Raw genomic sequence first — 25270 nt, 5'->3', positions numbered from 1 at the left:
CAAAGCACTTCTGGACAGCAGTATTTGTTAAAAGCAATTAAAGGCAAATGTATTAGCACAAGGAGTAAGTGTTAGGATTGGCAACAGCTAAACAGGAAAGCCTGGGAAGAAAGAAGCTGAGAAATAAAGTTAGGGAAAAGGAGATTTGAAAAGTTCCCACACTAGAAAAACGAGAAGGCTATGTGCATACCTGGGACCAATCACATACTTGAAAAATATGTGAGAAGACCCTAAACTATCAACTTGGCTGACCATTAAAATACCAAGCAAATAGAAAGTTAAGACTAATGGGCAAAACTGTAACTGGACTAAGAGTTGAAGAAGTGTCTCCAAAACAGAACCATTCTCTACAAATATAAACAGTAGAAAAAGAGCAAATGGTGATCACCAGGTTAATAATCTTAAAAACGACATTTGGGCTACCTGAGAAATGTAGGGCCCTCCTCTCAGCCTCCCCCAAGCATGGCAGCTGTGGCTTTTACCATCAAACCAAAGCCCAAGAATTATCCTCTAAACTCTAAAGGAACTGGGCCATCTGTCTTTATAATTCCGGAGTAGGCAAATATTTCTTAAGCAATACATACAGTAAGAGTATATGCAAGTTATCCCCAACTGCACAGAAAACATCTACCCAAACTGATTAAATATATTATTTCATGATAAAGAAAACCTTGCAAACAAATTTAAGATCATTGAAATCACAGTGAAACTAAAGTAAAATCCATAAAGAAAAGATAACAAGAAAATACCCAAGTCCCCAGAAATTAAACAATAGCTTACTAAATAATCTTGGGTAAAAAATGGAATCACATGGGAATCAGAAAATATTTTGAACTTAATGATATTAATGATAAGAAATTTCCCAACTTGTAAAACAAAATTTTATTTTATAATCAGCTACTGCATAGCCAATATTGAAGAAACTTATCTGTTTTGTAAGGAAAGAGCTATCTAAAATGTATAACTAACATTTTTCTGAATAGAAGCAATTTAATAAGACCAAGAGTAAATATGTTTTAAAGACTTCCTATATGCCAGTCTTAAGTATAATTTGATTCCCAAAATAACTCTATGAAGAAGGTTATAAGTGCTTTTGCCAATACTATAGATGCATAAACTAGAGTACAAAAGGCTATGTAACCTGCCCAAGATTATAACACTGAAATATAGCAATGCCTGCCTGGATTTCAGCCTAATCTTACATGAAGACATGTATGTTATTAAAGATACCCTTTCTAGCATGTTAGTAAACCCCCTGGCCAAAAACACACACAAAACACCTCATTTTAAAAAATGTTTAACAAGGGGGATTATTCGCTCTTCTAAACTCATGATACAAACAAATATATATATAATTAATATATATCACTGGATCAGATATTGTACCCAAGATGGAACTTTGAAAACAGTCCACTGCTCAAGGCAGTGAAGTGAGAACACTTATCTGTTTCTTTTATTTCCCAACGTAACAATGAGATGACAACGAACCATTTACAAAAGAATGAAGGTGCCCAGCCAGCATGGCTTAGTGGTTGAGCATCGATCTATGAACCAGGTCAAGTTCAATTCTCAGTCAGGGCACATGCCAGGGTTGCGGGCTTGATCCTCAGAGTGGGGCGTGCAGGAAGCAGCCAATCAATGATTCTCTCTCATCCTCCTCCCTTCCTCTCTGAAATTAGTAAAATTATATTTTTAAAAAAGAATGAAGGCATAAAAGGGTTGGAATATAAAGGTGATATTGGTGATCAGAAAGTGAGAAATTCAAGGCAGATATATAGAAACAAATTAGCATAGAAATCAATCAGGTGTGAGCAAATTAGCAGAGAAATTAAGAAAGAAAATCACAATCCAAGATACTATAGGTATCTATCCATAGTTTTTTCATGGAGGCCCAAAGAAGAACCTGAATGAATGAATGAATGAATGGTTAAAAAGAAGTGTCTTCATCAAATATAAACAGCAGAAAAGGGGCAAGTGGAGATCATCAGGTTAATAATTTTAGAAACAGCAGCTGGGCTATCGGTGAAAAGTAGGGGTCTTTCCCTTTCCCCAGGCTGGCAGTTGCGAGAGGACGCAGGCCAGGCCAAAGGAACGCTCCAGTGCATGAATCCGTGCACCAGGCCTCTAGTATGCATACAGGTCTTTAGTTTAATCTCTTCCTGCCCTCTCCCCTTCCCTCTGAGATTCATTAGTCTGTTCCATGTTTCCATGCCTGTGTGTTGAGCATCTGCCCCCTGGTGGTCAGTGCTCATCATAGCTACCAGTCAAATGGTCGAACAGTTGCTGAATCATATATATATATATATATATATATAGTATATATAGCCAAGACATGAAAGCAACACCAGTGCCCATTAATAGATGAGTGAATAAAACGTTGTGGCATATATAATAGAATAGTATTCGGCCATAAAAAAGAAAGAAAAAGAAATCTTGCCTTGCCCACGTAGCTCAGTTGGTTGGAGCATTGTCCTGTACACTAAAAGGTTTGATTCTCTATTAGGACACATGCCTAGGTTTTTGGTTCAATCCTGGTCAGGGAATGTACAGGAGGCAACCAATCTGTATTTCTCTCTCTAATCAATAAATATATCCTTGGATGATGATTAAGAAAAAATAATGAAATCTTACTATCTGTGACAACATGAATGGACCCTAGAGGGCATTGTGCTAAGGTGAAATAAGTCAAACAGAGAAAGATAAATGCCATTTATATGTGAAGATCAAAACAGAAACAGACTTATAGATACAGAAAACTGAAGGCTGTCAGAGGAGTTTGAGGAATAGGTGAAAAAAGTGAAGGGATTAAAAAGTATAAATTGGTAGTTACAGAATAGTCATAGGGATGTAAAGTTCAACACAGGGAATATAGTCAATAATATTTTAATAACTATGTATGCTGCCACATGAATAATTGAATTACTGAGGGGATCACTTTGTAAATTACATAACTGTTTAACCACTATGCTAGGGGTGTCGAACTCAATCAGAGAAGGGGCCAAAATCTAAAATCCAGCCTAAATCGCGGGCCGAATGGTTTACTGAACAGTCATAAACTGACAATGTCATAAACTGACAGCGGAGTGCAGTGATGACAGCGCGGTGCGGGCCACATTGCAAGGCCTGGCGGGCTGGATTTGGCCCGCGGGCCTTGTGTTTGACACATGTGCACTATGCTGTATACCTGAATTTAATAAATATTGAATGTCAAAAGAAAATACTATTAGTTTTCCAATTCATCAAATCTCCTTGAGATTATTATATTTTTGTCTTAAAAAAAAAAATCATCATTGATTTCAGAGAGGAAGGGAGAGGGAGAGACAGAAACACCAATGATGAGAAACAATTATTGACTGGCTGACTCCTGCATACCCCACACTAGGGACTGAGCCCACACCCTGGGCATGTGCCCTGAATGGGAATCAAACCCTGACCTACTGGTTCACAGGTCAAAGCTCAATCTCTGAGTAACACAGGCTGGGCTATTTTCATCTTTATGTAACCACTGCCTAGTATAGAACTTGGCAGAGAGTAAGCAAAGACATACTGACTGGGTTTGAAGACAACAGCTGAAAAAATATTACATATTTACTAGATAGCAAGTGTATTGCCTTCTAAAAAATCAAAGTACCAAATATAATTTAGTATTATAAAATGATCCAGAAAAAAATCATCAGATTAAGAATTTCGTTTCTAATATTGGACGTAGGTGCAAATCCTAAAGCTGTGTGAGTTCTCTGAGACTTAGTTTTCTTATTTGTAAAATGAGAATAATAAAGGGAATTATCCCAAATAACTGATATATTAAATGGGAATATATGGAAGACACCAATCACAGTGTCTGGTACATAGAAAGCATTTAGTAAACCGTCTTAATATGTATGAGTACTAAAATAAAATTCAAAGATAAAACTAGTTTACAATGCAGTAATAATCTCAATGAATTATGAAGGAGAACGAAGTTAAATCTGCCTAAATATGTCTTTTGAGGTTTTACTTTTTCAACCTGGAAAACTTGGCTTTGCATCAGTTATTACACATTAGCTATTAGCTCTGTTGCTCACAGATTGCTTATCTCTAACAGATTCCATCTCCTTTTTCATGCAAATAATGTAGAGGTGTAGTTGGAAAAAGACAGACTGATGTCCAAAATGTCTAAGGACTTGTATAACCTTCAAGGGAACTTTCTGGAATTAATGGAAATGATCTATATCTTCACTGAGCTGTTGTTACACAGGTGAATACCTCTGTTAAAACTATTGAAATGTAAGGTTTGTGTATAAAACAATGCAAAATTATTTTACTTTTTAGGTTTTGTAACTCTTGAACAAGTTAATTTCCTTTCCTGACCCTTAGCTTCCTCATCTTTAAAAAGAGAATAATTCCTTACTCAAAAAGATTATAGTGAGGCATTTGTTCTCTCTCCCGCTCTCTGGAATAGGCCCATGCCTCTCCTACTTCCTTCTTTCCACAGCATTTTCTCTCTCTGAAGCACGCTCCAGTCTTTCCCAATCTCCTTTCCCTAAGCCCAATACATCCTTGCTTTCTTTCTCCTAAGTTCCAAGGGCCCTTCTTTTGCCTCTGTAACTTGTTTCCTGAACCCATGCAGCCGAGCTGGCTCACTTTTTCTACCTCTGACTTTCTAAATTAAATAAACTTTTGTTTTTATTTGAAAAAAAGAAAAGATCACAGTGAGTAGCCCCAGGCGTTTTTGCTCAGTGGTTAGAGCGTTGGCCTGCAGCATGAATGATCTGGGGCTTAATTCTGGTTAAGGGCACCCCATACCTCCACTGTAGGCTTGGTCCTGGCCCTGAAGGAAGAAGTGCATGCTGGAGGCAAACAATCAATGTGTCTCCCTCACATCGATGTTTCTCTCTCTGTGTCTTTCCCCCTCCCTTCCATTCTCTAGTCTAAGGGGAAAAAAAAAAAAAAAAAAAAAAAAAAAAAATCAATGAGAAAAATATCCTTGGGTGAGGATTAACAAAAAATAACAAGATTATAGTGAGTTTAAAGGAGATAAGGTCTGTAACATACTTATAGTGTCTGCATAGTTAGCTGCCAATTCTGGATCCACTAATATTAATCCTAGGCATTTTTCCAAATTCACCTGAGTCCTAAAAACATTCACCCAAAACAAAAGCTGTATTCTCTCCCTCTCCCAACCACTTTTGTTTTAGAAAATTATGGCTAACATTTGTTTAAAACTTTGCCCCCATAAGTTTTTTTTGTTTTTGTTTTACCAAAGTCAAATCTTTTGCTTTCATTCTCCACCTCCTGCTCATTTAGCAATATCTAGAAATTTTTACCTTAAATCACTGGAGACTTCTTACCTATCCTGCCCAAAGTTAACCTGCTACAATTCCTTCCTCAAAAGCCAAATGTGCTAATGAAAAGAAAAAGCAAAATAACTAGTTGCCAGCCCGGCCAATGTGGCTCACTGGTTGAGTGTCCACCCATGCACTAAGAGGTTGCAGGTTCAATTCCCGGTCAGGGCACATATCCGGGTTACGAGCTCAATCCCTGGTGAGGGCCAGGCAGGAGGAAACCGATCAATGATTCTCTCAATACTGATGTTTTATCTCTTTCCCTCTCCCTTCCTCTCTGAAATCAATAAAAGTATATTTTTAAAAAACATTAAAAAAAAAAAAGTTGCCAGAGATTAGAGTTATAATAATCACTGAAGAAGTCTGAAAGATATCTATCAATTTTGCATTACCCTCAATAGCCTCTAAGAATCAAGAATAGTCCCCAAATATCCTAGTTAGCTTAAATGACCCATTAAGAAATGATCATCTACCAATTTATGTTAAAGGTTATATAGTTCATTTCCTATATTACCCTTTAAAATACATTAAAATTTTTAAAAAATATATATTTTTATAGATTTTTTTACAGAGAGGAAGAGAGAGGGATAGAGTTAGAATCATCGATCAGCTGCCTCTTGTACACCCCCTACTGGGGATGTGCCCGCAACCAAGGTACATGCCCTTGACCTGAATCGAACCAGGGACCTTTCAGTCCGTAGGCCAACACTCTATCCACTGAGCCAAACTGGTTTCGGCTACATTAAAATTTGAGTAATTAAATCCATACTTTGAAAACACAATTGTATTAAATTAACAGTTCATTTTACTAATTTTCAAATCACTTTTTTTTTTTAATCCTCACCCAAATATATTTTTCCATTGATTTTTAAAGAGTGGAAGGGGGAAAGGAGAGAGACAGGGTCAGAGATATTGACTGATTGCTTCCCCCAAACCGGGGATCAAACCTGCAGCCCTTGACCAGGAATTGAACCCATGAGCCTTCAATGTGTGGTTAGACACTCTAACCACTGAGCCACCAGCCAGGGCTCAAATCACTTTTTTATAGTATTTAAGCAATACTCTTGTTCTAAAATTCCAGAACACTGGAACAATTTCACATTTGTCTAGCATTTACTGAACATTTATTAGATATCTACACAGGTTAGGGTCTAGACCAGTGTTTCCCAAACTTCTCTCATGATGAGAATCACCTGGTGGAGTTGTTAAAACACAGATTCCTGAATCCCAACTAAGAAGTGCTAAACTAGAATTTTTGGGAACATATAGGTAAAATTGCATACCTAACTTAACTAGTGCTCTAAGACAGATTTTATATACAGAGCACTAAGTTAGGTATGCAATTTTACCTATATGTTCCCAAAAATTCTAGTTTAGCACTTCTTAGTTGGGATTCAGGAATCTGTGTTTTAACAACTCCACCAGGTGATTCTCATCATGAGAGAAGTTTGGGAAACACTGGTCTAGACAAACAAAGCAAAGCTTAGCCAAAACCGGTTTGGCTCAGTGGATAGAGCGTCGGCCTGTGGACTGAAATGTCCCAGGTTCGATTCCAGTCAAGGGCATGTACCTTGGTTGCGGGCACATCCCCAGTGGGGGGTGTGCAGGAGGCAGCTGATCGCTGTTTCTCTCTCATCGATGTTTCTCTCTCTCTCTCTTCCTCTCTGTAAAAAATCAATATATTAAAACACACACACACACACAAATCCCAAAGCAAAGCTTAGAGAGGCAACTACCTAACCAAAGCAGAAAAAGTAGAACTACTAAAATAATATTCTTTTCTTATGCTGTTTTTCCAGATCACTTTTCCATCTATTTGGCAACTGTATGAGTCCAACATTATATTCTCTTAATGTCTTCCCTTTGCTTTCACCTGCCCTCTCTTCCAGTGAGGCTCCCTTAAGGAGGACTTCAGCACCTGCTCCATTGTCTTCTTCACTATTCCTACCATCCATCATCTTGTATAATTTCACTTTTGCGGACTTTTGGCCTACCATACCAGCACAGTTCCTTGACCTTTGTGAATGATTGATCTCACCCACTTAACATATTAGCAATCCCTTTTCAAAGATTATGACTTGGAGCTTATTACCTGGAATAGTTTGACCCACTATGAAAATAAACTTCAGTATATTATAACTAATTCCTGATGTTATCAATTTAATCCCTAATATCTCTATTACCAACACTTCACTGAATCTTTCCCATTCTTCTCTATTTTTTAATTGTTTTGGGGGGGAGGGGGCAGTTAATCCTCAACCAAGGATATTTTCTTCATTGATTTTAGAGTCAGTGGAATGGGAGAGAAAAACATCTATGTGAGAGAGACACATCAACTGATTGCCTTCTGTATATACCCCAACTGAGGCCTGGGATTGAATCTGCAACCCAGGTACATGCCCTTGTCTGGAAATCAAATTGAGATCCTTCAGTGTGCAGGCCAAGAAGCCATACTAGCCAGGGCTTCCGTTCTTCTTAAGCCATTATCCCCATTATGGCTTCACTTCCATATCATCTCAAAACCCAAAATGCATCATTTCAAATACTCTCTAGCAAGTATGCTTAACATTTCGCTTTTTTTTTTTTTTAACCACAACCATTCTATAAACCCTTCACTCTTCATCAATGTAATTAATTACCTACTGTCTTCTCCTTTATTTTCACTGCTGAGCAATGTTGTAGAAAACCTTTTAAAAAATCAACATAGCAACATCTTCTTAAGTGTATACTTTCATTAAATACATACTTCTGTTTTTTAACTAAGGGGTTTGTTGAAAAAAAGTCCTACCAAATAAATTAAATTAGAAATTCAGTTTCTCAGTTGTACTAGAGTCATTTTAAATGCCACAGAAACATAAGCGGCTAATGGCTACCATAACAGAAAGTGGAGATTACAAGACATTTCCATCAATGCACAAAGCTTTATTAGATAATGCTGCTCTACACATTATATGGCAGGCCTGCTCAGACACATTTCAGCTCACATAACCTCTATTTTCCCACTGACACCACCTACTGCCATCTTTGTGACTTCATGATTCTTGCAAGCTGCAGCATTAACACAAAACAATAGGCTGGTACCAAAGTGGACAATAGAGCAGTGGCATCAAATCTCTCTTACCATCACTTAAGACTAAAGAAGTTAGTTGCCTCTAATCATTTGTGTCCTGGCCCACTTTGAATCCCAATACTGTCATTAAAGGAAAGTGTTGGAAGAGAGGTGTACTTTAGTTCCTTTCAGATTTTAACATTTGTTAAAGATAGAACTTACCACTTCTCAGCGTTTTTGCTAAGATCGAGTGTAGTATCTGTTATTAGTTTAATATCTGATACGTCCTCTATTCGAGGAAAATATTTTACATGAATTTTTGGAACTAGAAGATGGAATAGAAGCTTGCTCCCTCCTTTCCACACATTGACCTGGTATTACAGTACTTCCATGATAGGTGCACCAAAAAATCAACAAAATCAAAAGCAAAAAAAAAAAGCAAAAAAAAAGAAACTCATTAATGCACTTGTATCTCACCTATTGCTAGACTATAGCATGACAATAGCTGGACATAAAAATCTAGCAAACTACCCAGGTTCATTTTAATGCAACTATTAATAATAGTGTTGCTTTTTTCTAAATTATCTATTATAATCCTGGCCAGTGTGGCTAGATTGGTTGGGTGTCATCCAGTGCATAAAAGGTTGTGGGCTGATTGTCTGGTCAGGGCATATACCAGTTGCAAGCTTGATCCCCGGTAGGGGGCATGCAGTGGCAGCCAATCAGTGTTTCACTCTCACATCAATGTTTTCCTTTCTCCCTCTGCCTTCCTTTCTCTAAAATAAATAAATAAATAAATAAATAAATAAATAAATAAATAGATAAATAAATAAGCTTAAAGTATATTATAAATGCTAAATCAAAAAAAGGTTATTGGAAAACAGACATAAACTAGGACTATCCTAGGCAAAATCAGGATAAACCATTATGCTTAAAAAAGACAACAGGAATTACTATGTTTTCCACCTTAAAATTATAAAATCTGAGAAAAAATTGACAAATAGCATGCATTAGGGTAAACAGTAGTAGGGAATCAATCTATATGCCTATATCATTAGCATTAAAATAGCTTCATTTTTCCTAAAGAATAAATTTTGCCATATAGCTGCATAGTTTATAGAAAAAAAAGACAAAGAAATGAAAAGAGAAAAAGAAAGCAACAAAGCCATATGATCCAGGAAGAGCAATGTGTAAGGGGACCCTGGATTTTAATCCAATCTATTCTAAAATGAAGTAACACATAGTCAAATTAGACTTAATTAAAGGAAGCTATTGCCATCTAACTACCAGCTCTATCTCTCTCACAAAGAAATGTTTTGTAAACAAAATGAATTGTTCTTGTACCTCACAGAAACTTTTTAAGGACATGAATGCCATCTCAGGTCCTGTGCTGATGAGTTAATAATTCCAAGATTCTATCTAAGGGGACAACTGCAATACTTTCAACAAAAAAGATAAATTAACAAAAATAATAATTCCAAGATTCTTATGAGTAGCAATAAACAGTAAATTAATATGAATATACAGAACACAAGTATTAATCAAACAGCCATTCTACCTTGAAATAGTACTTTGCAGCAGTAAGAAATTAAGTCAGATATAAAAGTATTAGCTACAAAAAGGCATATAAAATATTGAAAAGAAAAAACTATGGGCTTATCTGTAGTTATGAGTCTATATGTGTGTTTTAACAAATGAAATCAACAACTTAATTTTATGATGCTCAAAAGGTACAAGAACGGTGATTCCCTATATGTGATCCTAACAATTTACATTCATTGAGGAATGTGGAGACTAATCAAAATCCTAACACTGAAAAGAATACACAAGCACAAATTTTTTTTTTTTGCATTCTTGTTTTCACTACACAATTTGATCTGAGAAACACATATTAGCAACACTGCCCCTGTGACACAAGGAAAAAAATCCATAAGTAACAAAAAATAAAATACAAAACCACTGCATGCTGTGGGTATACTTATGGTAAAATTTTCTCAATTTTACTTTCAAGTTCTGAAAACTGAATAAGCTCTATTACGTATACAGTATTTCCCTCATTTAAGTAGTAGCAAACCTCACAAAATAATGAATACAAATTACAATCTAGGTAGAGACTCAAGTAAAAGCAAGTACATTTCAGCATTGTGTAATTAAAGCTTCAGATCAATGTTGCAAACCCACTCAATAAAAGAGCCTATAAAACTTGCAAAATCTTAAACCCTTTTCCATGTTTAGCAATAGTTAGGCAGAAATGCACCATTTGTCAGAAAGCCAATGGACTATACAGTAACAAAGCAACCAGAATTATCCAATGGTTTTTGTAAAAATAAACATGTCTCTATTACTTTCCCTTGGTGAGCACATGCGATGGGTAAGAGTGGAGAAAGGAATTATGTTTATTTTTAAAAACTAGCCTATCCACAATGCAATACTCTTTACACTCACCAGAATAGCTAAATTAATGAGACAATATTAAGCAAATGTTGCAGAGTAGTTGGAACAAATAGAACTCTGATTCCCTACTAATGAGACTATATAAATTGGTACAACCACTTTGGAAAGTACTAGATAACATATACTAAATCAGGTTCACCTGATATTTAGTAGTTACATTTGAAAAGTAATGGCCTACCCTAACAGGGTAGTTATGAGGATTTTTTTTTTAAAGTGTAGCCCAGTTGGTTAGAGCATCGTCCTTATATGCCAAGGCTGTGGATTCGAAATCCGTCAGGGCACATACAAGAATCAACCAGTGAATACATAAATAAGTGGATCTCTCTCTCCCTCTCTCCTCCTCTCTCTTTCTCTCTCTCCCCTCCTCCACTCCATCTCTCTAAAATCAATCAATAAAATTTTTTTTAAAAAAATATGTAAAGATTTTAACACTGAACATAAGCACTCAATGATCAGATGGATTAATAAATCCCAAATAGTAAGCCTTCCAATTCTATTTCTAATTCATCATTGTAGACACAAAACCTGGGATTTAATAGTTGGGTCAATAACTATTTGTGGAGTATGGTAAATGAATGACGTGAGCTCAAAACAGGAAGAAAACAAGGCAAAAGTGGGAATGAGGATAAAAGCATGTTCAAAAGGTCACAACCTATTTTTGTTATCAGGGCATATAACAAGATTTTTAAATCTCAACACAAAGCAATAAAATCATATACACATAAAACCATTAAAATAAACAAAAAAACGCCTCAGTATTACTTTTCTTCCATATACTTCACAATGGAAAATTGGGATGTTTTAACTAAAATTAAAACATGTTTCTTTAATATTGAAACTCTTTAAAATATTTATGAATTAATTCTTTATGAAGTTGAAGGAATCATAAGTATATTAGTTATTTTTAAGACATTCACCACAGCACATCAATATTCTGACTAAATATGTCATAACAGATGAAAGAAAAGCAGATTTCAGCTGAATCTTCATAAGTATTTTTATGAAAATAGAAATGCAATTTAAATATCAAAATTGTCAAGACTGCAATCTTACATTAGTTTTCAAAGACAAATCAATGAAATACCTTAACATTCAGCTGTGCACAAAATATCAATGAATGACTTGATAAGGCCCTTTCCCCCTCCACTTTAAACACATCATTTGCTGATCTATCTTAGATCAGATACAGCATTACTATTTTTCATTAATCAACATTTAGACAAAGCTCTAAACTATGTGGAAAACACTACTCTAACTTGTAAATGTAACTCATTCAGTTCTTAAAACAGCTTGAGATAGACACTGTTGTCATTTCTATTTTACAAATGAGTACATTGACATAGAAATGCTAAGTAACTTGCCTAAAGTCACAAAACTAAAGCTTTAAATAGTAGATGGATACATACTCTTAGCCTCTATGTTAAGCTGTCTGAAGAGCTCTGAAATAAAACAGTACAAAATTTATTCTGACTTGATGTTGGGAGGTTAGCTATTTTGATGACACTGGGTGATAACCATAAAACAATGCAGCACTAATGCCACATTTCTTTAATTCTAAGAAACCCATTTTATGTTCCATATTTCAACATTTCTGAAATCGATGGCATTTTACAATTGTAATTGATAGTGCCCTCTCCAATCTAAAATAATGGAGCATATGGTAATTAATGACAAGTGCCATTGAAAATTTATATTATCTACACCTCATGGGTTAGTAATAAGAAGTAAATGAAATGAAATAAAACTAAGATACTTGATACTGTCTGGTATAAGTGCCTTAAAGAGGGTAGTTCATCCCTTTAAGCCAAAATGACCTATGAGGAAATTCTATTAAAGCTATTTTACACAAGAGTAAGTTGTCAGTTACTCAGGTCCATGTTTAAATAATCCTGCTTACATTCCAATAGGAAAAATACTGGTATCATTACACAATTTGATGAAGAAAAAAAAATTTTTATAAAGGACTTGGGGTGGGGGTTGGGGCGAGGAAGATAAACAAAAGAACAATGGAAATAAAACACTTGAGGAAATAAAAGAATCGACAGTGAAGCATAAATCAAGATATCCCAAAATATCACTTGGTTCAAGCCAGTTCTCAAATGTCATTGATAAAATATTTACAAGAAAAAATGTTTCATGTTTTCAAAAATACACTTGGAATACCATCAAAAATGACCAAATCTGTTTAGTGAGTGCCTATATCCCACCTGAGCTTCTCTAGCAAAACTAGACATAACTGAACTGCCATGTCGAATAACTGGTTAATAAAGGTTCAAACTGATCCAAAGAGTTGCCAACAACAACAAAAAAATAACTAAATAAAATCCAATTTAGCCTGGCCAGTGTTGCTCAGTGGTTGAGTATTGATCTACGAACCAGGAGGTCATAGTTCGATTGCCAGTCAGGGTACAGTCTGGGTTATGGACTCGATCCCTTCAGCTGGTCAATGATTCGCTCTCATCATTGATATTTCTCTCTCTCCCCCTCCTTCCTTCCTCTCTGAAATCAATAAAAATATATTTAAAAAAATAAAATTCAATTTACTTAAGTATTTGATAGCTTCTTGTATTGATGTTTGCCTTGATGATTTCAGGATGAAATTATATTAAATTTTGTGTCTGATTTTGTTTTTGTATTATAGGATGAAAACTATTTACTTTTAGGGGAGTTTCCCACTGCAAAAACACCAAAAATTGTATCCAAATCACAATGAAAAAAAAAATGCCTGAGACAACTGCACTCTTTACCTTAAAAATCAATTATCTGAGTGGCAGAGACAACACAGGGAAGGAGGAATACAAGTATATTTTACACAATAAAAAAAACTTAAATTTGTCTCAGAAACCATATCTAGACCTAGCTGGTTTGGTTTAGAGATAGAGCATCAGCCTGGGGAATAAAGGGTCCCCCCAGATTCGATTCTGGTCAAGAGCACATGCCCAGGTTGCACACTGATCTCCAGTAGGGGGCGCACAGGATGCAGCCAATCAAGGATTCTCTCTCATCATTGTTATTTTTCTCCCCTCTCTCTTCTCTGAAATCAATAAAAATGTGTGTGTGTGTGTGTGTGTGTGTTTTTTAAAAGAAACCATACCCAAACAGAAAACAATTTTTTCTTAAGAAATCTCAAATAATATTTTAAAAGCTTCATACTAGTTTTCAGTTTTACTACAATCTTTGAAATCTTGTATTACTAATACATGAGTGAAACCCTTCTTTTTTCATTTTGAATTGTTATTTCCAATTATTTTTACTCCTATATATAATAAAGGATGAAAGCAAATATGAAAACTCCAAAGAAATTTGTGCATGTCTGTGTGGGGTATCTTCTAAGCACATCATATTGCACAGATGAATTACAGTATTCCCTCCATACTTTTGCTTCAGGTATATAAACAACCTATCCCAACCAAAGTTTGATGGTAATGAAATTTTATATTTGTAGATAAAATTTTAAATCTATCTTTACATATGTAAAGTTCTGTTTCACAACACAATTCAGAATATAAAGCTGATAATTATTATAGAAAAGAAAGCCTGTTTTTAAAAACCATAATCCTATATAATAAAGGGCCTAATATGCAAATTACTCCCTCAACTGGGAGTTCGCTATGATGTGTGCTGACCACCAAGAGGTGGTGCAGAACATGGTAGGCGTCAGTGACACAGTGCTGGCATCTGGCGGCAATGGAGGCCCTGTCAAGAGCGGGACCACAGTAGGATGGTAGAGCAGGTGAGCAGGCAGTGCCAGGCCAAGGCGGGTGCAAGTTGGGCCCAATCACCCTGCAGATGACAACCAACAGTGGCGGTGTGGGTGAAGGCTGCCGCCCAACTCCCAGACACTGAGGGAGCCAAGCGGCTCCTATCTCCCCGCAGATGGTGACTAGCGTCCATTACAGAGAAAGGGCAAATAGCAGAATTAAAATACTAGAGATCCAATGCATGAAAATTCGTGCAAGAGTAGGCCTGGCTGCCAGCACAGGCTTCCCTCTGGCACACAGGACCGAGGCTGGCTTCCCTCCGGCCCAGGCTTAGTCAGGAAGGACATCTGGAATGACTTCCAAAAGACTTCCAGTCTAATTAGCATATTACCCTTTTATTATTATAGATTTCTTCTAATTATTTCCCTTTCAATGTGCACAAATCCATGCACTGGGCCACTAGTAATACATAAAAAGCATATACAGTTCTTACAGAAGAACTTAGTTATATTTAAAAAACTAAAAACCAGGGAGAAAGCAAGAGTGAAAAAAATATTAAAGCCAGTAAGAATAAAAATAAATTTTCAAAGTTATAATTTTCTTAGTATAAAATTTAAGGAAGACTACCTTAGTAGATGTTTCTACAATAACACAAGAAACGTATATCCAAAGTTTTGATCTAACCTATCCCCTTTTATTTTAAAGCAGATGTCTCCTAGAATCTTTATTTACTGTGTTTTCAAAATCCATTTTACTATCATTTTCCCTTCTAACACTATTTTTATGAAACTTTGATCTTGCCAATTAAGGTTTTGCCAATTATAGTTTTCTTCAGAAATCCCTACAGATGAATTGTTTTCATTATGTTGGAAAAGATAATTCTAAGGATGTTGAGATGTTGCGACAACTAACTAAAATAGCATTTAAGGTATCAAAGGATTATTATACTACTGAGCCTCAAAGCGCCATCACGGACCATGTATCTGAAGTTTAGCAGTCCACTCTTAACAAGGCACTCATTTAAGTTGGTCGGAAGGTTGTGGGTTATTGTTAAGCTGATTAACAAGGCACTCATTTAACTCTCTAAATTGGAGAAAAAATTATATGCATAAGATTTCTCCCATTTAAAAAAATATAACTGAAGCATAACTGAAATACTATTTAAGTAATACTATTGGTTACTCAATAATTTTATAAGCATAGGTGTAATATATAAAATATAAAGCTAACCAGCCAAAATAAAATACCACCTTAGACAACAAATGCCACAACAAAGGTAATATTTAATTTTTGAAGACATTCAAAAGATATCTCCATGTTGGGTGACTATGAATGTGATATTAATTGAAACAGAAAAGAGGTACAAGTTCAAGAGAAAAACTTTTGAATGGCATGGCCAACCTCACTAATATACCATCCATATGCTATAGCCACAATTCCTTGCATTTGCATGCTTTCAAAATACCTAGAACATAATTTCTTTAAACTCTTCTACCACTGCACTGCTGTCTCCACCTCTCCACTAGTCCTTTGGAAACACTGCGGAAATGTCATTTTCTTTAAAAACCTTCCCTAATGCACCTTTTCTCTGTGCTTCCAAGGCAACCTGAGTAAACTGCTATGACAGCTTTGATCACACTATAATAACAATATTTAATTGTTCATTGCTCATAGTCTCCGAGCTCTAATGATATTCCAAAAGTCTAGTATTCAATGCCTGATAAATAGTACTTAAAATACATTTTCTGTTTGAATATGTCTTGAATGAGTTGAGATCCATATAAGTATATCTAGATGTTGATAAATAAAAATGAATCTGAGCTCAAGAAGGTACAGGTGATTCTACAGATTTCAGTTAGTTCTAAATTTAGGACTGTTGCTTTGGCAGATTAAAACAAAATTCACCATCAAATAGTTTATAGATGGCCTACTAAGAAATACATAATTTTGTTCATGTTGCTAAATATGTGTACATTTTAATTCCCAACTTAATTGATTTTTCAACTTCATTCAACATGGTTCATTAGCCACTCCCTCCTTTTTCAAAGTCTACTGCCTTGGCCTTACTGATGCCAAGGAAAATTTTCCCCAACCCCTGCTACACTTTCTCAGTCTCCTTTGCTCCATTTCTTTTTCCCCACGTTTAAATATTGAAGATTCATAGGGGACTATTTCTCTGTATCTTCTCTCTATATACTTTCCTCTTAGGCAATCTCACCCCCACCACCCACACTATAACATCAATTATAAGCTATACTGACTATTCCCACTGTATTATGATCAATACTCACCTCTTCCCAAAAACTAACAAACAAAAAAAACTGGTATTTTCCCAATATTCCCAATGCTAGATACAAGAACCGCTTACCCAGAAACCAGCCTTCTCCTCTCCCTGGACCCCAAATCTAAACCATCATCAAATCCTATCAATATTACTTTGCAAATATTTGTCAAATCTAGCTGCTTTATCTCTATCACTGCTATACTTGACCAAGATTCCATCATCTCTTGCCTAAACTGCTATAAAGCCAAACTCAATTCTACTCAAAGTGGTTTATGGACCAACACTATTTCACGAACTATTATTACAAGGTAAAAACTAAAGGAGAGCATTTAGAAATTTTTAATAGTAATTTGACACTGCCACAACATTCATTTTATTGTTATTAAGGTATCAGTATGTATTAGAAACTAAAACAAAACAAAACAGGTCCTTAACCAGATAATTTTGAGTAGCACTGGCCCAATTGGTCTTGGTTTTTACAGTTGCCTCTCCAATCTGTCCTCCGCAGAGGAGCCAAGTGTTTTTAAAATGAAAATCTAAGTAACTTACTCAGCTGTTTAACATTCTCCAGTGCTTCCCATTTCTCTTAAGTACAAAATGCTTAGCAATAACTGACCAGTGTGACCTGTTCCAGTCTCATTTCACATCACCCAGCCTCCCGTGCTGAGGTCCAGCCCCAACAGGACTCTTCAGTTCTAGAGAGCTGAAATCACCAGCAATACTTGGGTAAGTTTCAGTCTAAAAGCCCTTTCTTCAGAGAAGCTTTCCTTAATACATTAGCAGGCTTTCACTGTTTACAATAATTTTTCCTTTGTAGCAGTTATCTTAACTGTAATTGTAATTTTTGTAATTATTTGTTTAGTTTCTTTATTCCCCAACAGACTTTTGCCTCCATGAAAATAGGTACACTCCATTTGCATGTGTCACCAGCGCCTAGCACAGTGCCTGGCACAAAATCAGTTGTTCAATAAAAGTGAATAAATCCAAGTCAGGAAACAAAACAGTGAGTAGCACCATCAAAGGTAAATGCTTTCAATATCTAGTCATATATTACACTTAGGATAAGTCTGTGTATAGGCGCTTTACAAACAAATCTTTTTTTTTTTTTTTTTTTAGTTTCCTAAACAATCTAAAAATAGAGAAACCTATTAAAAATAGATATATAAGAAAGAAAAAAGAAAAAAGAAAAAAGATTTTTCAGGAAGATGAACCCTGTCTAAAGTAACTAACATGGAACTGGAAGGTCTGAGAGGTGATAGGCTCTACAACCATGTTTCCTGGCTCTGCTGCTGACTTAGCTGTATGATTCTGTGGAAATTAAGTAATCTCTCTGTTTCTCAATTCCTCATGTGTGAGACAGAGATATAATAAAGCCTTCTTCAAAAGATTGTTATGATGTTTAAACAAGTTAATATATATAAATATTTGAAACAGGGCTTGGCATAGTGTTTTATCAATGTTACAGATTATCATTATCTTTAATATAACTGGTATTCCCTGTATTATTATTCTCTGACAAAGCTTTTGTCAACCAAGGTTCTGTAAGAATTAAACCCTACAGAAACTGAACTAAGTAACTATTTCCTCAGTTCTTTCTCTCAAGTATGGTATATAGCTAGTACCATTTTAGGTGCACAGGAAAGGAGTTACTTCATTAGTAGTTTGGATGCCTAAAGCATTAGGGCTTGATATTCACTGAACACTGGTTGGGAAGGGCTGCCCTTGTGTATCCCCAATGTCTGGCATGAAGAAGGTGCTCATTAAATATTTTTGGCAAGAATAAATATTTACAAAACCAAAGAATAGTGCTTAGCACAGATTAGATGCAAATGCCTTCAAAGTTCCCAAAAACTTTAAATGTCTGATTCCAGAGGAGTCATTTCTTCTTGAATGAGACCTGCTGGTATTATTCAAAGCCAAAAATACAAAATACAGAAAGTAGAAAAGCCAAGAAAAAAACCCAATGTTGGAGGAACCACGTGGAAATAGTAAGAGGTAAAAGGTGGGGAGAATTTGGATATGCAGGGAAAGGGCAAAGGTTATTCTACGCCAGGAAATAGCTTAAGCAAAGGCCGTGTCACCTAAAGTTTGGAGTACATTCCACCTGACACAAAAGTGATATTAAGCTACACATGGGCAAACATCTGTTTGCTGGCAGTTGCATATGCACATAATTTTATGTGTAATTAGGACAACAATTTGAGATTTCAAAATTTTACTATTTATAACACTAACCAGAACATATTTGATATTTTTTAAGTGAGTTGTTTCAAAAAACGTATTAAGAAAATAATACACAGGAGGTCAGCAAATAGCACAAAAATTGTCAGGGTTTTAAAGAATAAAATTTGGGAAACATCAAGGAATGGTCATGTGAATGAGCATAACATGTTTAGAGAGGAAAGCCACCAGTCTCCTGAATGAAGCCAAAGCTCTACCTTGAGTAGCAAGTCAACGTAAAGGACAGATGAACGTGAAGAATCTCACCAATTTTGAGTATTTAATTTGTAGTACTAAAACTCATATCTATAAAATCCTCATTTTCCACTGCAATATTTCTGCTAAATAGTTCAACTTCATTTACTCTCAAAGGTAAAATTTTAAAATTTCTAAGCAGGTAACTGAAATTGGGGCTGACCTGCTTGTAGCCTGGTACCTTACCTGAAACCAGGGAGCTAAAACTCTATTATTTTTCACACCAGAAGGACTTATTTTATACAATTACAAAATATGAATCCTATCTATATCAAAAAGGGTATTAAATGAAAAAGAGCAAAAAGCCCCAGCTTTCGATTCCTACCTTCCTCTCTCAAAGTTAAGTTATCAATAGTAAAACCAAGACAAGAGACAATACTAAAGAACATTACTGGATGTCTACCATGCGCCAAGCTGCACTTTACCTGCCTTAAGTCAAGCAATTACCACCACCTTCTTAGGAAGTGTACCCCCACCCCCCTTCTACAGCTGTAAGGACCCTGAGGCCCAGAGCGATTCAATGTCTGGTCCGAGGCCAGCGCTGGTAGGTGGCTAGGCAGTGGGTTAGGTTCTGGCAGTTTAGCTAGAGCCTGACCCGGGCACCATTCTCTCAAGAAGAACAGGGTAACATTTGAAATATACTCCACCTTTCCCAATATGGCAGGAGAGAGATAATTTTTTCAAGGCTTGAACCTTTCACTACTCAAGTTTCCCCTCTTAAGAAACAAACGGTGGACTCGGCGGTAAGTTAAAACGGGTAAGGTGGGTATTACAGTGGAGCAATCCAGGCCCGGGCTTACTCCGATGCAGACAAAGCATCAGAAGACCCCAAAGTGCAGCAGAAGGACAGCATTCATAGAGAAAGGAGCCAAAAAGAGTTGTGGTGAACAAAAACAAACAACAACAACAACAACAAAAACAAATCTTATTTCTGCTTTGAGGGAGAAAAGCCTACCACCCCCTTCCCTCTTGGGGGAACCGGGAGAAAGGACGGCAGGAGGGAGTGGAATGAGGAAAAGTGAGGACCCGGCCCAGACCCTCAGTGAGCCTGGGCCCCGGTGAAGGCAGAGGCGAAGGCAGGGCTGGGGGGGGGCGGGGGTGTCAGGGGGCGGAGGGCAGGGCCGCTGGCGGGGGGGGGGGGGGGGGTGCTGGCTGGGGCGGGGGCATTCACCCCAAGATGGGTAACCGGGGTGACAGTTCCGAGTGTCCGCAGTTGAGCTGGGGAGGCACAGATGTGGACGCTGGCGGGTGGGAGAGGCAGGTACAAACGGACGGAGGGGCCGGAGGAGGATGGAGACCGGGAGGAGGGGGGCCAGGCCGGCGGAGGGAAGTCTGGGGGCTCCCGGGAGGCGGGGCGGAGAGGGGGAGTCCTAGGGGAAGGGAGCCTCGCCCGGGGGAGGGTGGGGGGCGGAGGGTGGGGCCGAGGGGCGGGGGAGGGAGACCAGCCTGAGAAAGGGGGGGCAGGCCGCAGAAGCGGGGACCCCCACCAATGGGAAGGGGCGCGGTGGGGGGGGGGGTAGGAGAGGGAGGAGGAGGAGGCCGGCTCCAGCGCCGGGAGGACGCAGGCGAGCGGCCAGGGCCGCGGCGGGGGCCCCGGCGGGGAGGGCACCTACCCGGGCGCGCGGGGCGGCGGCGGGCAGTCCTGGCGGCGGCTCCTTTCCGCTGCGGCGGCGGCTGCGGCGGCCGCGGAGGCAAAGGTGATGGCGGCGAGTCCCTGTGGCGGCCGCCTCCGCCGAACCGCATCCCTCCTCCCGGCCCGCCCTCCTTCCCTATCTCCCGGTCCCAAACTTCTTCCCTGGGATAAACAAACCCGCCGCCAGGGGCGGCCGCCTGCGCCGCTCCCGCCCCCGCCGCCCCCCCACCCCCCGCCCCGGCCCGGCCGGGCTCTGGCTTCCGAGCGGCGACTCCCGACCCAGCCCAGCCCGCGAGGGCGCGTGCGCGCGGCGGCCGCGGCGACGTTGTAGGGGCTCGCGAGGCGCTTCCTCCCTCCTCTCCGCGCCGGGACTTCCGGTCCAGCCCGGATCTACTGCCGGGTTTTGGAAGTAGCCGCGGCGGCGCCGGGCACTTCCGGTCCAGCCCGGATTCACCTCCGGGTTTTGGAAGTAGCCGCGGCCGCGGGCGGGGCCCGGGTTCCCAGCCGGCGGGCCGCCTGGGAGAGGAGGCGGAGGGACCTGGCCTTGGGGGACCCCGCTTGGGCCCAGCCTGAACCTTTCCTCCCCTGAAACCTCACTGTCTGGCTGAGCCACGTAGGGTACGAAAGGCCAAAGCAGTTTCTGCGCTCCATTTCCTTGGGGCTGCCCGGAGAGAAGGGCCCAGGTGCGAGCTCAGCACGGTACAAACTGCACAAACAGAAACAGCGGCCTGGGGTCTCCAAGGAGAGCAGCCTGCGCCCTGCGGGATGAGTTTGGTTGGATGATGAGCTCCGTCCGATGGCAGGAGGGAGGGGTCCGCCCGCCGAGGGGTAACCAGGGGGCTGGCGGCCTCCCCAGATGGGACTTTGGCAAAGACAACTTCACCAACCTCATCTCTTGAGACGTTTGCTTCAAGTTTACGTTACCAACCTGGAGTTTAAAGAAATGGGTGGTAAAGAACAACTTTATTCAAATAATGGGCAAAAGATGATTGATCCAATTGCCTAGAAGATCCTCATTAAAGAGGCTTGAGGGACTTGCCAGAGCAGGCATGAGTATCATGTAAGGACCCCCGAGTCATGCCACCGCAACTGGGCATCACTCAGCTGATTGCTTAGGTGGATTTTCCAAGAAGAGAATGGGGGAAAGTGGAGGGAGGGGGGAGAGTACGTATTATTTTACTACTGTAAGCGACTCGTATGATCTTTTTTTTAACCCCCTCAACTTTATAACTTCCTGATAGAAATCCTTCTCATCTCACAGTTCAAGCAACTGAAAAGCAGAAAGAATAACTCATCCAAATGAAGTTAAGGAAATTGCAGGACAAATGGAATAGGGAAACTAGGACAGATAAACAGCAGTTTGCAGCCACCTACTAAACCCTGTCTTCCCTAAACCAAGGACATTTAAGAGTAAATGGTCTGCATTTCTCCTCCCCAACCAAGGATAAATAGCTTAAACCACCCTACTCAGGGAGACAGATAACTGAAGTCTAATTAGGTGCCATTTGCCAACCAAGGACAGACAAACGAAGAGAATAAGTCTCATTTTGGTGAATCAGCATAAAGCTGATGAATGTCCTATTCTCTCCTTAAGGCCCAGCCTTCAAAACTCCTGAAAATGAAGGTCCCAGCACATCTCAGCAGGCAAGTGCCATTTCCATCCCCCACTCCTTCCCCCACGGGTCCCTTCCCCCCTAACCTCTAAGGCACCCTAGGGAGCTCAGAGGGTTAGTCTACTGCAGGGACAACTAGCAGTAGGCTAACCCTCTGAACCTGTCTCCAAGGCCCCCTTTTCTCCCACTTCCCAGAGAGCCAAAGCAGCTCAGCCTAAGCTCTCTTGTAGCTGCTTCTATGCCCTTGCTTGTTTCATGGTCCTAAGTATATTTTTGCTGTGGTCAATAAATTATTGCTTTCTTTTCTACACTTTGTCTTTTGATTGAAATATTTTCCTAAGAAGACAAGAACCGAGATCTCCAAATTTCGTCAGTAACAATCCCAAGTTTACTGAAATTTGAAGATCTCCCTCGCTCAAATTAATACTATCAATACATTGGCAATCTTACATATTTAATATACAAAACGTGTGTTTAAAAATAGCAGTAAAATGCCCTGCCGGTGTTATTCAATGGTTGAGGGTCCACCTATCTCTCCCTTTCTCTCTGAAATCAATAAAAATATATTTTAAAAAATAAATAAAAATAGCAGATAAAGATAAGATCAGCCATAGAGGTCAAAGTTGTCTTAGGCCAAGAGTTTAAAAACAGAAGTGGTGCCGAGACCGGTTTGGCTCAATGGATAGAGCGTTGGCTTGGGAACTGAGGGGTCCCGGGTTCGATTCCGGTCAAGGGCATGTACCTTGGTTGCGGGCATATCCCCAGTAGGGGGTGTGCAAGAGGCAGCTGATTGATGACTCATCGATGTTTCTAACTCTCTATTTCTCTCCCTTCCTCTCAGTACAAAATCAATAAAATATATTAAAACAAAAAAAACAGCACTGGCATGCTGGTGACTTGATGGGGAGAGAAAAATATTAGTGTAAAAATTCACATTCTCCAAACATGAAGAAAGAACAATTAAAGTTATTTGCTATACTCATGTGGGCCTTTGTTAACGTCATGATATGTGACAGAAACAGCAAAAATTAGTACATGTAATTTTTGCCTAGGCCTTTTAATTATTTCAATCCCTTAACATTATACCCTGCTCTCTCTCCCACTGGCCAACCATTAGGCACTAGTAAATGTAAAACACTCAAGGAATCAAACTATCATAAACCTTTAAGTAGATTTCCAATTGGGAGTTAAGGAATGAGTGGTACTGATGACCCTTGACACTTGTCTGAGTTCTAGTCAGGGAGTGGTTCAGTAAACTAGACTATTATAATAGGCTTTAGTTTATTGCTACTATAAAAACAAGAGCTTTATCATGGGTGTACAGCATAGTGTACTTCCACTTGTCCTGTATCAGGCTTAAATCACTTAAGGCATTAGCATTATAATCACCCAACTAACTCCTTAGACATCAAGAAACTATGATACTCATTTTGCTGCTCCTTTGTCAATTTTCTATAGGAAACCATTCAGACTCCTCAATGTATGTGGCTGATTTGGGAGTTTTACTTTATTATAATTAATAGGTTGGCAGTTAGGAAAGATCAGAAAAGCCATTGTCTGAGCTTAATGAGCTCCGATGAGGACCACACTTTGGATCTTCTTGGCTCAACCCTATGAGGCTCTGTCTGAAGAGCCAACAGACCTTCCCACTGAATTCATGCACTGGTGGAGGGCATGGCCTGCGGGGATTGGCCCGCTGTAGGAGTGCTGCTCATTCTGGTCAGCTGAGCAGCACTCCCACTGTGGGAACTCATTGACCACCAAGGGGCAGCTCCTGCATTGAGCATCTGCCTCCAGGTGGTCAGTGTGCGTAATAGCAACTGGTTGACTGGTTGTTCTGGTTGTTCTGCTGTTCAGTTGCTGGGCTTTTATATATATAATAGGAGAAAACCACAAAAATGATCTCTTCTATGAAAAGACTATCCAAAGTCCTGCATCTCTCCAGCCATGCCCTGAGAACTCTCATTCAAGGTCACTTACAGTTGCTGGAAGTCTTTTACTGTGCCAGGATCCGCCGTTGTTGCCATGATCTAGTAGTCTCTGATGACCTCTACTTTAAGTTGGCCAGCTAGCTCTCTCTGCTGGTGCCCTGGACCTGCCCCTTCGGTGTACTCAAGTAACCCGAGCCATTTCTGCTGATTCTGGACCCTGGAAAGAGTCCCAGGGCAAGTCTAGAGCTCTCCACTGTGTTCTTCAGCCAGAGGTCACCAGCCTCTGCAGCAGCCCCACAGGGCTCAGGAGGTGCAGCTACTCAGCCTCCTCCTCTTTTATCTCTGCTCAGTCATCACAATGTCTCTGGGTCAGGGGCTTTGGTCCCCTCCCAGAGAGACACACCCTCTGCCTAGCAGGGCAATTTCTGGCCAGAGGATTTAATTCAAAGATCTGACCTTGCAAGCCCACAGGGTGGTTACCTGTCTCTTTATTCTTCTTCTCCCTAAAAATTGGTGTCACTCCATTCCACTACCCTCTGACCTTGACTCAAGAAATGGCAACTCCACCCTGGCTGGTTTGGCTCAGTGGTTCAGAGCGTTGGCCCTGGGACCTAAGGATCTCGGGTTCAATTCCCGGTCAAGGGCATGTGTTGCAGGTTCCATCCCTGGCCCCAGTCCAGGGACATGTGGGAGGCAACCAGTTAATGTGGCTCTCTCACATCAGTGTGTGTGTGTGTTTTGTTTTTTTTTCCCTCTATCCTTGGATGAGGACTAAAAGAAATAAAAATAAAATGAGTTCATATTTT

General features: G+C 39.3%; 1 protein-coding gene across 3 annotated transcripts in view; it reads right to left on the bottom strand.

Moving 5' to 3' along the window:
• SPOPL (speckle type BTB/POZ protein like) overlaps positions 1-21191 on the bottom strand; it is a 46517-nt gene extending 25326 nt beyond the window's left edge. For 2 of the 3 annotated variants that reach the window (XR_014795795.1, XM_084892847.1), the window contains exon 1: positions 20901-21190. The gene's annotated coding sequence lies outside the window, so the exon portion shown is untranslated. Of the gene's footprint in view, positions 1-20900 lie in introns of all 3 variants that reach the window. The other variant, XM_084892848.1, reaches the window with a different exon arrangement.
• Between the last annotated feature and the right edge of the window lie 4079 nt (positions 21192-25270).

The sequence above is a fragment of the Pipistrellus hanaki genome (assembly GCF_964339955.1).
Source record: "Pipistrellus hanaki genome assembly, chromosome: 8".
NCBI classification, from domain to species: Eukaryota; Metazoa; Chordata; class Mammalia; order Chiroptera; family Vespertilionidae; genus Pipistrellus; species Pipistrellus hanaki.
Note: the sequence above shows the minus strand (reverse complement) of the source record. Positions and strands in the feature narration are given on the sequence as shown.